General features: G+C 39.6%; 1 pseudogene across 1 annotated transcript in view; it reads right to left on the bottom strand.

Moving 5' to 3' along the window:
• The window catches only part of LOC149157927 (tubulin gamma chain pseudogene), a 65954-nt pseudogene that overhangs the window by 9587 nt on the left and 42359 nt on the right, over window positions 1-14008 (bottom strand). Inside the window, exon 2 of the transcript XR_016261224.1 lies at window positions 929-1129. The product of XR_016261224.1 is annotated as a tubulin gamma chain pseudogene (transcript). The remainder of the gene's footprint in view (window positions 1-928; window positions 1130-14008) is intronic.

Genomic DNA, 14008 nt, shown 5'->3' with positions numbered 1-14008 from the left:
GCTTGCTTGGCCTCTTTCTCACAACCTAGCTCTAGAGACTAGCTTCAAAATAGTTCAAAGGAAGGATACACCTAGAATAGGCATCTAATTAAATTATTAAAAGTAATCAAGATTCTTGTGTCACACCTAAGTCATAGGATTTGCATAGCATATAGGATAGTTAAGCATTCAAGTAGTGGTTGTTCATCCGGTCACCTAGTTCATAATTGATCTAAAGCAAATAGTTGACTCCATAAGGCACTGGTCTCATTGATAGTTAAATATAATCCTTTAACTTGCTAAAATCAACCAAGTGGCTAGGCCATTTAATCGTGTCTCCCGGACTTGTTGGTTGCGAACTTATCCTTCATATTCACATTTCATAAGGACTAAGTTACTAACCCATAGCATGTTGTTGGGAGACAGCTAGAATGGAGAGGTCGGGGATCAGAGTGACAGCCCCCGACCTGAGCCATTGTCGCACCATGCCTGTACAATCTGAGCGACAACATGTCCCTTGCTTTCAACTTTGTATATGTTTGTATGTGTTTGCTGCTAACTATTGAAGCCAACATTATCAGTAGCATAATGGCTAGCCAACGTTCATTATTTTGCATCCATTGACAAGGATCCAAAGCTATGCATGTCCATCAATCCTTCGCAAGGAAACTATTACAAAATGTAACTTATGACTTATTGCTTACAACTTACAAAAGATCCACAGTAAGTCTCCTAAGAAACAACACTATCAAATAATCCCTAATTTAAGTCTTTCATATTTTGGTGTATAAAAGACAGCATCAAATTCCTTGCAACTCCTTTTGTTAAAATGAAATGCAAACAAGAAAGCACAGAAGATAAAAGATAAACTTGCAAATTGACACGAAGAAAATTGACAAACTCAGAATGAAACACAATTCTTATTAAAATTGGTAGATGGTTAGTGAACCTGATGATATCCACTCGCCCAATTATTTCCAGCTCCTCCACCATGATCTGAAAGAAATATATTCTCATGATTGTAAAGGTTTCGATATTCACTATTTTGAATTCCATTGATAACTCGAGGCTCCAAATCCATCAAAAGAGCTCGTGGAATGTAATGCTCATCATCTGCTTGATAAAAGAAAACATCTTTCCTGTCACCTCCCTGTCAAATAGCACCCCCATTATAAGAATGTAAACTAGCAAGTTCAGGTAAGATTACCTTCACTAAACTAATAATGAAATAGGAGAAATGCATAAGAAGTTTTTAAATTCACAGTTCAGACACATACCAAGTGCTTTCATCCAAATTACTTTACTTGCTTCAAATAAAACCAGCAATTGTCATGATGAGAAATATTTTGCATATGATTTAAAGAAAGTAACAGGTAAAGCAATAGTAATTGCAAAGAAACAATAAACAAACCCAAAAAGATGCACAGTATTACTGGACGGTAACAAAATCACTGAATTTCTACTTTTAAGGAAAAACCACAAAGGTGAGATAACATAATATTTTTCAGAAATCAAAAAAAAGAAAACATATCCGTGTCAACCACTTGGTCTACAAAAACCTTTAAAAGATCCTGGGATTCTCACCTTAGCTGTTCACCTAAAAATAATTGGCTATAATCCAGAACCATGAAAAAAAGGAACTCCACTTATTTTACAAATATAAACTAACTTAGAATCATAAGTAGCACTTGCAATTTCTTTTCAGCTAAGATATATGTGTATGTGCATGCACATCTGTATATTCCATTACAAAGGGTTCTAATAATTCTGGAAGTGCAAGTACAGGGCTAATAGTCCTTACCTAGTTAATGTGCTGTAATGTGGCCTCTGTTGCCTCTATCCATTTGAATCGACACTTCCTTGTAACATCAATGAGGGGTGTAATGACCATCTCAAATTACAGGGAGCATGGGAATATTAGCATGCATATGATAGCTACATATGCATGCATCGCATGTACAGCACTAGTATACATACTAACTAAATGTCCAAGTATAGGGTAATGAATTAATTATTGGAAATACTAAGTAAATACCTAACCCATCAGAATATAATGAATAATTAAGTGGGGTACTTGATATATATACCACCATCATAATATATAGTTAAAACCAAATTAAATACCTAACTGTCAAAAGTAATAAATGTATTAAGCCTAGGACTCTATAATATCATCCAATGGTATTCTAAAGTAATACTTCAATTAATAAAGTTTATTAACTAATATAACTCTGATAATAATAAACCTTATTAATTAATGTTAATATAATAATAAACCTTATTAATTAGTATACTCTTTAATTAATGTAAATATGACATTAATAAAGTATATTAATTAATATACCTTGGTTAAAATGAATTGAGACAAAACTTTATTTTAATTCATTTATTAAAGCCAGTCGTTATCATGCCAGCAGGGGCAACTGGGGAATTCAAAAAAAAATGTAAATGTAGGCAGTGAGAAGGTTTTCGAAAGAGGGCTTTGAGACAGTGGAAATCGGGGGTGAATATAAGGAGACCGAGGAGGGCATGAAGGAAACAGTTTTTATTTTTTGGTCTCACAAACAAAGGAGGAAATGCCAAGAGAGTCACAGACAGAGAGAAAGTTGAGCAATTGTTCATAGAGTTTTGGGCATGGGGGCCAAAAGACCGCTATTTCAAAGTCTTCTGGGTCTGGGAACCGGATAGGTTAATCCCAGATAGGCTGGGAGGAAAAAGGTTGGTTTGGTAGTGGGAGTGGGAGCAAGGACAGTTCAAATACACCTTCAAACAAGAGATTTTCAAGTAGGTACTTGCAAATAAATTGTAAATTTTAGATTGTCTTGTTAATTGCTAAATTCGGGCATTAGAATCTGGTATAAATGTTAAATTTAGATTGTCTTGTTGAATTGCTAAATTAAGGCATTAAAAGGGGTGTCATGAGACTTCCAAATCTCAAAAGTATTCCTATAAAAGTGGGATAGCCCATAAAACCTTTTGAACTGTGTCACATATTTATGTGTAGGCCAATCAAGAATGAAATTGAATGCTAGTCTGATAAACTTTAATTGATCTTTGCTAATGATGTGCCCAAGGTACACAAGTTTACTCTTTGCAAATTTGTGCTTTGGTTCTTTTGCAAAAAGGGAGTTTAAGGTTGTAGGAATTTTAATACTTGTCTCAACTGTCTTAAATGCTTCTTCCTATTCTTACTAAGGATAAGAATATTGTCAAAGAAAATCAAAATAAATTTCCCCAAATAAGGCATAGAAATACACTATATCAATAATCATGCCTTGTCAAGGAGCTGAGGGATTGGTTAGCCCAAAATGCAACACTCTAGAGTCTAAACTCATATTGGCCCTACTGAGTCTGGATGGTTGTTTTTTATTGGTCACCTAACCTCATCCTTATCCAGCTTAACAGATCTCAAATCGATCATCTTCAAAGTTCAATATTGCTGCCATACATAGTACTGTGAATAGTTCATCTCTAAGTTGTAGGAAACACAGCATTCCCCTGGTATCTACACCCGAAAATGTTTCAGAGAAGGATATGCATTTGAGACGTGCCCAAAACACATTGAAAATTTTCAATCCACATAACTGTGCATTTTTAAGACCACAATGGACGCTTTTGGGCCATGTGAGTCCCTCATAACTCTAAAAATAAAATTAATGCCATTTTAATGACAAATCTAGAAAATTAAAAAAGCCTTAATTAACAGTCCTTAATTGTTATAATGTTATTTAATATTTATCAAATTTTCACTGAACTGGAAAAATGAAAAATAACAGTCTCAAAAACTTAATACCCTCCATTTCCTCTTCAAAAAAGCCTCCTATATTTCATTTCTGACACATTCAACAGTGACTGTCCTACAGTAGACAGGGTCTTACTAATTTTTGAAGCATTGGGAGCAATATTTGGAGTGGGTCCAGCAAGAAGAACGTCATAAATTTCATTATCTTCAGTGGCCAGCTTTATTTTTGCTTTTGCAGCATTCATGGACTAGCAAAGTCATGCTCATCCTATCCTAGACCTGATAAAGCAATCAATCATAATGCTCTTTATCCTCTTTGGAGATAAGTGAAAAACATGTTCATATACCAAGGGGGCTCTAAGGAGGGAAAGTGCATTCTTTGTCAAAACACTTGCAAGGGCTCATAGACGACTGAAGGCATATTTTCTACATGAAGGGCGAAAAGGCCCTGATGCTCTTGGACTCTGGAGTAACAACAATCCCAAAAAAAGTGCAAATTATGAAAATGAGCATAATATGCTCAAAGGATAAAATAGAGGATGCCTAACTTGGAAGCAGTACTCCAGCTCTCACTGGAGTGCAAGAATGGTTCAGGATGAAACGAAAATGAGAGCAGTGCAACACGAATCCTCAAAACCTTCAAGCACAGATCAAGGTAGTGGATTGGTAAATATCATGAATGCTCAAGGGTGTAATGAAGTTAAGGCGAGAGTGGCAAAGGTCATTTATGCAGTTCAGTCTCTCTATTGGCAAAACTTGGTGAGGGTGATTAATACAGCTCCTCAAGGTTCAAGGGGCCAAACAAGATTGCTCAAAAAACAGAGGCAGCTTTTTGAGGATGTCTCTGGTGGGTGGCTAGATACAAGGCATAGGTGATTGGGTAACATCATTACCTCTTCACCAAAAGATGTGATGTTTAAGAAGGTCAAAGATTGTTCAGCTGAAGTAAAAGATAGTCATTTCATTGTTGATATTTAAATTAATGTTATTGAGCAAGTAGGCAACTCCAATGTGCTGCAACTTGCAAGATACTATGGATAATGCAACAGTTTGCACAGTCACAGGCTTCACTATTGAGAGCACAAACGGTCACATATTATGGACTCCGTGCATTGTCCATGATTTAAACTTGAGACAAGGAATTATAGAATTCGTCACTAACCATAACTAGTCTCAAACATTTTTTGAGAATACTCCATGTTGGAGTTGTTCAAAGTCACTAACAATATATGCCTCAAACTTCATCATGTTGTGTGGCTTGAGCAAGAACTTCTTGCACATGTTAGGTCAAAGGTGTGAACATGCGAGAAGTGGTTCAGGACAACTACTAGTGACCAAGTGGGAATAACACCATCTTCTTGTTAGTTTTTGTAGCTCAGTAGGTAATTCTGCAATGGCAGTGCCTAGCATGCAGAAGTGACTGAGCATATTTCACTCTCTAGGCACTTTACTTTATAAAGTGATCTTTTAAAGTTAGAAAGCAACTTTTTTATATTTGATGACTAAAAAGTGACCTTTTAGAAAGTGGGTGTGACTTTATAAAGTTGAGTCATTTAAGTGATTTAAGTGCTCCTAGGAATTTGTGCCCTCTCTTAGCTGTCAGTCTCCATACAAAGAAGAAGAAGAAAGAGGCTCAGGGAACAGTAGTAGCATCAACTAAGATTGATGACTTTGCTGAGAAATTTGAGAAAGAGTTTTCTCTTATTGCTTGTATTTCGGACAATAATATTGTTGTGTATGAGGATTGTGGGTTATGGCTAGTGGACAATAGAGCATCCAATCACATGACCGGGATGAGGTCAGTGTTCTGCGGTATTTCAAAGACAGCATCAAACTACCATGTGAGTTGTGGAGCTAGTACCACGCATGCAGTGAAGGAGGTTAGATGTGTTAGATTCCAACTAAAGTCAAGAAGATTTATGTAGGTGACAAGGATATTGTTAAAATTGGCAACTAGGGCCAAACTTCACGTGGGTCACCTTATTTATGGATGCTGATATTTTTCCTAGATTCCTCTCATCAAGAGGTGTAGGATTGATCTAAAGATCATCCGATTCCGATAAGTATTTATGGAGATATGAATTTATTTTGATTATGGACTAATTGTCAAAGTCGGCCAGCAACTTATGTAGGCTCAGAAACCCAACAAACGCATCTATTCATCATCAACGTTTGCATATAAATACAGGATGTCTCCTCCTCATTTGGACACACACTTTTCATCTCTCTCTCTCTCTCTCTCTCTTCTACGCAGAAAAGAGTCTCTCTCTCTCTCCTGCGTAGAAAGGTCTCTCTCTCTCACGTGGGAAGGAAGGACGCAGTTTTCTAGGGTTTACAAACTGCAGATCTAAACTTTGACCAGCGTTGACCAGCATTCTCTCTCTCTGGACTGCGCAGTAGGTGAAGCTAACTCTCTTTGGAAGGCCGCATTTTTTGGCACAGGAATCAAGGTGATTCGACCTCCGATTTGACAGATATTGACTGCCCTAGTTTAGGGCTGATCTAGGGTTTGCTGCTGCTAATATAAATCAGATTTTTGTACTATTTCTCTCTGCTGAATTATTGAAGATAAAAGAAGATTTGATCAAAGGGTTTCCCCATATTGGGGTTTGTCCTTGGCTAGCCGCCACATCTTGTGTCTCTTGTCTTGGCTTGTTTTTTGTTGATCGTTTAAATGTTCTATCTGCACTTTACTTAATGTCCATGTGATTGCTAATCTGTGGATAGTAAAAAGAAAGATAAGTAAACTGCTCTAAGCATAGAACATACCATAATTTAACAAGGGATCAGAGCTAAGGTGAAGACAAAGCCCAAGCAAGAGCAAGAGCAAGAGCAATCACCAAAGAGAAGGTTGGCAAGGCTATCTAAAAAGAACTATGGGGTCCTCAACACACTTCCCTATTGAAGACAAACTCCGTGAGAAGTCTGACTACCACGGATGGAAGATGTCTCTCGATCTAACATTAGAAGAACAAGAAGTGTTGGACCATGTGAGAGGCGGAGTTGTTGAGCCTCCATCAAATGCATCCGCTGCTGCCAGGAACAAATGGACCAAGGGAGAAGTCAAAGCAAAGAAGATCATCCGGGACTCTATCGACAAGCGCTTGGTGGCCTATGTTTCTAAGCTGAACACCTCCAAGGAAATCTACGATAGACTGGTGAGTTTATTTAAAGTTAATGATGCAAATCAAGTCCTATTTCTTAGAAATAAGCTGAAGGAAATTAAGAAGGGCAAAGATGAAAATATGCAAGCATATTTCTTAAGGATCACCAAGATCAAGAACGATCTCCTATCTATTGGGGAAGTAATTCCTGATAGGGAAATGACACTCACAACTCTTGGAGGACTACCATCTGAATGGTATATATTCAGGACTACTCTCCTCAACAATAATGTAATTCCTGGATTTGAGGAATTTCTAGATGCATTCAAGAAGAAGCAAGGATGGAAGAACAGGAAATGCCCACACTTAAAGGTCATCCCATTGCCTTTTCTTCTCATGCTAAAGAAGAAACAATTCCGAGGCTAAATCCAAAGGAAACGCTGGACCAAAGGGTGGAAGAAAAGGACAATGTTACCATTGCAATAAACCAGGTCATTATGCAAGGGACTGTCCTGATAAAAGGAACTCACATCGGGATGATGATCAAAATCCCTCTCATGGCAATCAAAGAAATGGCAGGTCAAATGGCCGAGGTAAAAGGAGTACCGGAAATCAAGAAGAGGACAACCATTCAAGAAGGCAAGAAATTCCAAGTATGAATCTAACACTGTTGACAATAAGCAAGATGAGTATTATTTACCAGCTGCTCTATCTACCACTGCTCCCCTGGACTCGCTGGGAAATTAGCTTATTGATAGCGGTGCCTCAAGGCACTTCACTGGTTACAAAGAAGCTCTCTATAATCTGGTAGAGAAAGAAACCAACCTAGAAATTGTTCTTGGAGACAATTCAAAATATCCTGTGAAAGGCGTAGGAAATGTCACTCTTCAATTGAATCAGGGTAATACCATCCACTTACAAGATGTATTATATGTACCTGATCTCAAAAAGAACCAGGTGTCCATTTCGGCAATGGAAGACAAAGGCGACAAGGTGGCTTTCAGCAATGGCAAGGTGCGTGTATGGAAAAAGGACTATAAAGATGCTTTTACTCTTGGGTTTCGAGTTGATTCATTATATCAGGTCGAAGAAAGTCCATTGGGTGTCATGACTTGTGACACATCTCTTCAGTCCAAACTATGGCATCGGAGGTTTGCTCACCTTCATTATAAAGCTCTACCTGATGTAAGAAAAATGGTGACCGGGATGCCCGAGTTCAGATTAGAGCAAGAAGGTGTATGTCCAGGATGTGCCGAAGGAAAGGTAAAAAGGGGACCATTCTCCTCAAGCCAAAGCAAGACCTCTGATATATTGCAATTGGTTCACTCAAACATATCCAGTATGATGCCTGTGAACTCCTTGGGAAGATATTTATATTACCTCACTTTCACAGATGATTATTCCCGCAAGACTTGGATATATTTCTTGAAAAAGAAGGATGAAGTGTTCTCCTAGTTTCAACACTTCAAAGCCTTGATCGAGAATCAAACCGAAAAGAAGATCAAGATCCTAAGGATTGATAATGGGACTGAATATGAATCCAATGAGTTTCATGATTTTTGCAAAGAGGCTACATTAAGAGGGAGACCACTACACCCTATACTCCTGAGCAGAATGGTGTGGCAAAAAGGAAGAACCGTACGATTGTGGAAGTTGCCCGTGCTATGCTCCATGATCAAAGACTTCCGAAGTTTCTATGGGCCGAAGCTGCAAACACTGCCGTATATGCACAAAATCGATGCCCTCATCAAGCATTGGGTTCCAAAACTCCTGAAGAAATGTTCACCAGTAAGAAACCTGACGTATCTCATTTTAGAATTTTTGGAAGCCCTGTATATTTTCATGTGTCGAAAGAGAAAAGGAATAAATTGGGTGCATCTGGAAAGAAAGGAATCTTCGTGGGCTATAGCGAAAATACTAAGGGCTATAGAATCTATGTAGCTGGTCAAAGGGAAGTCGAGATTAGTCATGATGTCACCTTTAACGAAGATATGGCTCTTAGCAAAGTAGACAATCTTCCTACTTTAAGGGGATCTAAAGAAGCTGACACCAGGGAACCGAAGGAAAAGGAAGATGAGACGATGCCCGATGTGGAAGAACCTATGGATCCTATTGATCCTCCACCGCCTGAGCCTTCCTCTTCAAGGAAGAGGCCTTCATGGCTTAGGGGGACACTTGATGATGCTAAAGGACACACAGCTCCCCGAGGAACCTTCCGTGAAAGTAAGAAGCCGAACAGGTATCAAGGATACCTGACCATCATGAGCATAATCATCCAAAATGAGCCTTCATCATTCACAGATGCCGTCAAGCATCAAGTATGGAAGGATGCTATGACCGAAGAATATGAGTCTATTATGAAGAACGATGTCTAGGATGTGGTCCCCAGACCCCAGGACAAGACAGTTGTCACTTCAAAATGGCTTTACAAGATAAAGCATGCAACTGATGGAAGTATGGAAAAGTACAAGGCTCGTTTTGTCACTCGTGGCTTCTCCCAGAAGGAAGGTATAGACTATGACGAGATATTTGCACATGTTGCCTAATATACTACCATCCGCTCGATCATAGCCCTTGCTGCTTTGCAAGGATGGAACCTACATCAGATGGATGTCAAGACTACATTCTTACATGGTTCGATCAAAGAGGAGGTCTATGTGGAGCAACCCGAAGGATTTGAGATTTATGATCGAGGATCTCATGTGTGCAAGTTGAAGAAGGCCCTCTATGGGCTAAAGCAAGCACCCCGAGCATGGTATGAGAGGATCTATAGCTACTTGATGAAGTTGGGATTCACTAGGAGTGAAGTCGACCCTAACCTTTACTTCAAAGATATAGATGACAAGCCTCTCATACTGGTGCTTTATGTTGACGACCTCTTTCTAACAAGTGCAGACCCTCTCATTCACAAATGTAAGAGGGAGTTGACTTTTGAATTCGAGATGAAATATCTAGGACTCATGCACTATTTCTTAGGACTCAAAGTCTGGCAGAAACCAGGGGAGATTTTCCTATCTCAAGGAAAGTATGTGGTGGAGATACTGGAAAGATTCAGCATGGTGGACTACAAGCCCGTAACTACCCCGATGGAGCTTAACTTTAAGAAGTTAAGCAATAGTGCTGCCAGACCCGTTTTACGAAATGCTACTGAGTATTGACAACTCGTCAAAGCATTAATGTTCTTGGTGAACTCCCGTCCGGATATATGCTTTGCAGTCAACACTTTGAACCAACATATGGTTGAGCCTCGTCACTCACATTGAATTGGTGCCAAGAATCTGCTGAGATATCTTCGTGGCACAGTCACTCATGGATTAAGATACACTGCCAGAAATGTGAGACTACTTGGGTATACTGATGTTGATTGGGCAGGCAATGTGGAGGACCAAAAGAACACCTTCGGGTGTTGTTTCTCTTTGGGATCTGCCTCGATATCCTGGATGAGCAGGAAGCAAAAGTCAGTGGCTTTGAGCACCGCTAAGGCAGAATACATTACTGCTAGCATGGCCTCCTATGAGGCAGTCTGGTTGCGAAAGCTCTTCAGTGAGCTGTTTGGATTTACATTGGATACCACCGTGATTCTATGTGACAACCAGACCAGGATCCGTTTATCAGAAAATCTCGTATTTCGTGATCGCTCCAAGCATATCGATATCAGGTACCAATATATTCGAGATACGGTGCAGCGAGGAGCAATAAGGCTCCAACATATCGGTACAGATGAACAGGTTGTCGACATTCTAACAAATCCCCTAGGAAAGGTCAAATTCCTGACTTTCCGAGAACGACTTGGTGTCGTTCAGAGACCCTCTGATGAGGGTCAAGTATGATGTACCGAGCTCTAGAAGCTCCAGGGGGCGCGGGGTACTTCTTAGAGCGACACATGACCACAGAGTGACTCACCATCCCCTGTTGATGCACTTTGTACAGGGTAAAAGGTTCAACCTTCCCCTATGACACCCCGTAGCGACTATGGAACAGGATGCTTAGTTCTCCTGTGGGCCAGGATGATTCGTTCTCCATGGCGATTATGGAACAGGATGATTAGTTCTCCTGTGGGCCAAGGTAATTCATTCTCCGTGGCGATTATGGAACAGGATGACTAGTTCTCCTGTGGGCCAGGATGATTCGTTCTCCATGGTGATTATGGAACAGGATGATTCGTTCTCCTGTAGGCCAGGATGATTAGCTCAATGTTGCACGAAGCGGGAGCGTTTTTTGGAAGCGGGGACGCCAAAGCGTCATTTTCCAAAAATCTAGGAAGCGAAGCGTCCGCGGAAGCGTCTGCTATATATATATATATATATATATATATATTTTTGCATTTATACTCAAAACAAACATCCCAAATACCCCAAATTAATTGTAGAAGACATGAAAACATGCATATTTTTGCATAAATCAAGATAGATATGGCATCCATGATTCCATTGTAGTTACTAGTATGTACAACAATCATCTATATTCTAGCTATTACAAACATACATCAAATTTTTAAGCATATTATAAAACATAAAACATTTAAGCATATTATAAAACATAAAACATAGAGCATATTATGATTTATCTAGCAAGTGAGCAACTGTCAACATTTGTCATGTCCAAAATTCAAATAATAATGTTTACAAAATATGTCACTTGGTCACCGCCAAGCCAAAAAGGTTCAAAATTCAAATTCATAAGTCTACAAGTCTAATGAGTAATCTATGACAAAAAGTAGTAGATTGTGAATATATCTACTAATCTCTCCTCCTTCCACCACGAATAGAACGTGGTGGCGGACCTCCACGTGGTGGCAATGAAGAAGATGGTGCCTGTGGAAGTCGTGGCACTGAAACTGATGAAGAAGAACCCCCTGCTGTTGGTGTTGTACCATGGAACCTAGGAACCAAGGGACTAGATGGGGGTGGGGGTGGCATATCAACACAGTCATCATCATCCTAGAATCGCTCAAAAAATTCATGCAAAAAAAAAAAACACTAGTTAACAAAAAAATTAAAAACATGAATTAGAGAAATGCTTTATAAGGGAAAATTGGAAAATTCATACCACAATGGACATACCTGGATAAGAGCATCCTCTAATTGCTCTAATCGCAACACTCCATCCTCCAAATTGGGCTCCTCTGGATTCTTGTCCCAAATCAACAAGTCTTTATTAGACTTTGCATCTTCACAGTAATGGGACAACAATCGCAAGTTGTAATGAACATAAACCAAGCTCTCTGCCCGGTCTATATTTCAACCTGTTCCTTTTAACACTGTGGATGAAAGAATAAGAGCTCCAACACCTCTCTGCAGAAGAAGTGTTTACCACCTGTGATAGCACCCGCAATGCCAAACTCTGTAGAAGTGGAGTACCCCCTCCATGCATGTTCCACCACTCAAGAGCAGAAAAAGTCTCTCGATCTTTAATTGCATGCATGCTCCCAAATGGACCAGTGTTGAGCGTATAGTTGCTCACCTGTCTCCGTACCAATGCAGCCTCCTCCTCATCAGGGATTAATTTACTCAATGCAGCCATATATTTTTTGTGAACCTCTTGATCTTTGTGTGGTTTTCTCCTGCTTCCCCCCCAAGGTGCTGGTGTTGAAATCCATGATGGATGATAGTATTTAGGTGTCAAAACATATGCTAATGCATGCAATGGAACATTTAGCATTTCCCATCGGTTTTCCACCTCTACACGAATATAATTGTACAAGGTGGTATCTCTAGGCTCAACAATGTCTTTAATCTGCCCCAACATGCTATCCATTTGCTCATACACCTCCCCAATTACTGGTCGATCTGAATCTGCAAACTTGATCATGTAATAAATTGGTTTGGTGAATTGCAAAACATATTTAACCTGTCCCCAAAAGTAACTGTCAAGAACAGTGTCCTTGACTGCATTAGCACCATCTAAGTCAGTGTTAATTTCATCCCATGTTTCAGCACACACCAGATTAGTTAAAGCTTGTCTCACCTTCACTAGCCGCCTAAAGGTGAGGTAATAACTAGCAAATCTTGTCTTTGCAATTTTAAGCAATTGCAACTTGGAGTAAGTGCCATAGAAGTAGTTTACCCTTGTATGCCCTGTGATGAATTTAATGAGTTGCTTCCCTCTCCTGTAAACCTCAGCAATCCACCCACATTCTTTGTGTTTCACAATATCATGCATCAAAAGGTTCAATGTGTGAACCAGGCACCCAGACCAAAAGATGTGTGGATGAGTACGCTCAATAATTTTTCCTGCTGCCTTACAATTTGCTGCATTATCTGTGATCACTTGAACCACATTATTCGGACCAACATCTTTGATTGATTTCAATAGGATATCTGCAATGTTTTGTGCAGATGCAGTGATGGAGGAGGAGTCATGACATGCAATAAATACTGCACCACTAGAAGAAACACCAAGAACATTTATCAAATGTTGGTTTCTAATATTTGTCCACCCATCTAATACAATGAATACCCCAGAATCTACCCACTCATTTGTAAAACGTGTCAAAGCTCTTTGAACCTTAGCTTTTTCTCTTTCTAATAACACTGTTCTAGCTTTCTCATAGTTGGGGGCCTTGTATCCTTTTGGGGCTTCATTGATGGCCTTTACCATTTCATGCCAATAGGGAGAGCGAAGCACATTGAATGGTACACCACAAGCACAAAGAAAACGGACTATCTTTCCATCCACATCATCCCTCCCAGCAACATTAAGGAAATCCCCTATTGTTCTTCTACCTCCAGAGCTTGCAGAAGTACCATGAGGAGATGAGAAACTACCAAATTTAGAGGTTGCACTTGATTCAGAATGAGTTTTTAGTTTCTTGTTTTTTTGTTGTGCAGCCATCTCTATTTGGATGTATTTTCTTCTTTCTTCAGTTGAAATGTTTGGGCAAATTTGTACCCCCACAGGACCCTTCTTTTCATCACTGTCCAGCACCCCACAAAGATGCCTCCTCAGACAGGTATATGAACCACAATATGGTTTTCCTCCATGACAACCATGAGGGCACACAAATTTGTAAGATCCACCACCCTTTCCCCCATCAAGTTTGGTCACATAGTTCCACAAGGGTGTTGATGTAGCTTTCCCATCTTGTGTTTCAATGTCCCCTTCAGGTTCATCCCCTTCCTCTTCAAACCCTTCCTCCTCATCATACATTCGGTCACTCATATTGGGACCATCACCACTATCC

This window comes from Pinus tabuliformis, chromosome 5_2, assembly GCF_031772625.1.
Source record: "Pinus tabuliformis cultivar Carrire ecotype Pingquan chromosome 5_2, CPIR1, whole genome shotgun sequence".
Taxonomy (NCBI): domain Eukaryota; kingdom Viridiplantae; phylum Streptophyta; class Pinopsida; order Pinales; family Pinaceae; genus Pinus; species Pinus tabuliformis.
Note: the sequence above shows the minus strand (reverse complement) of the source record. Positions and strands in the feature narration are given on the sequence as shown.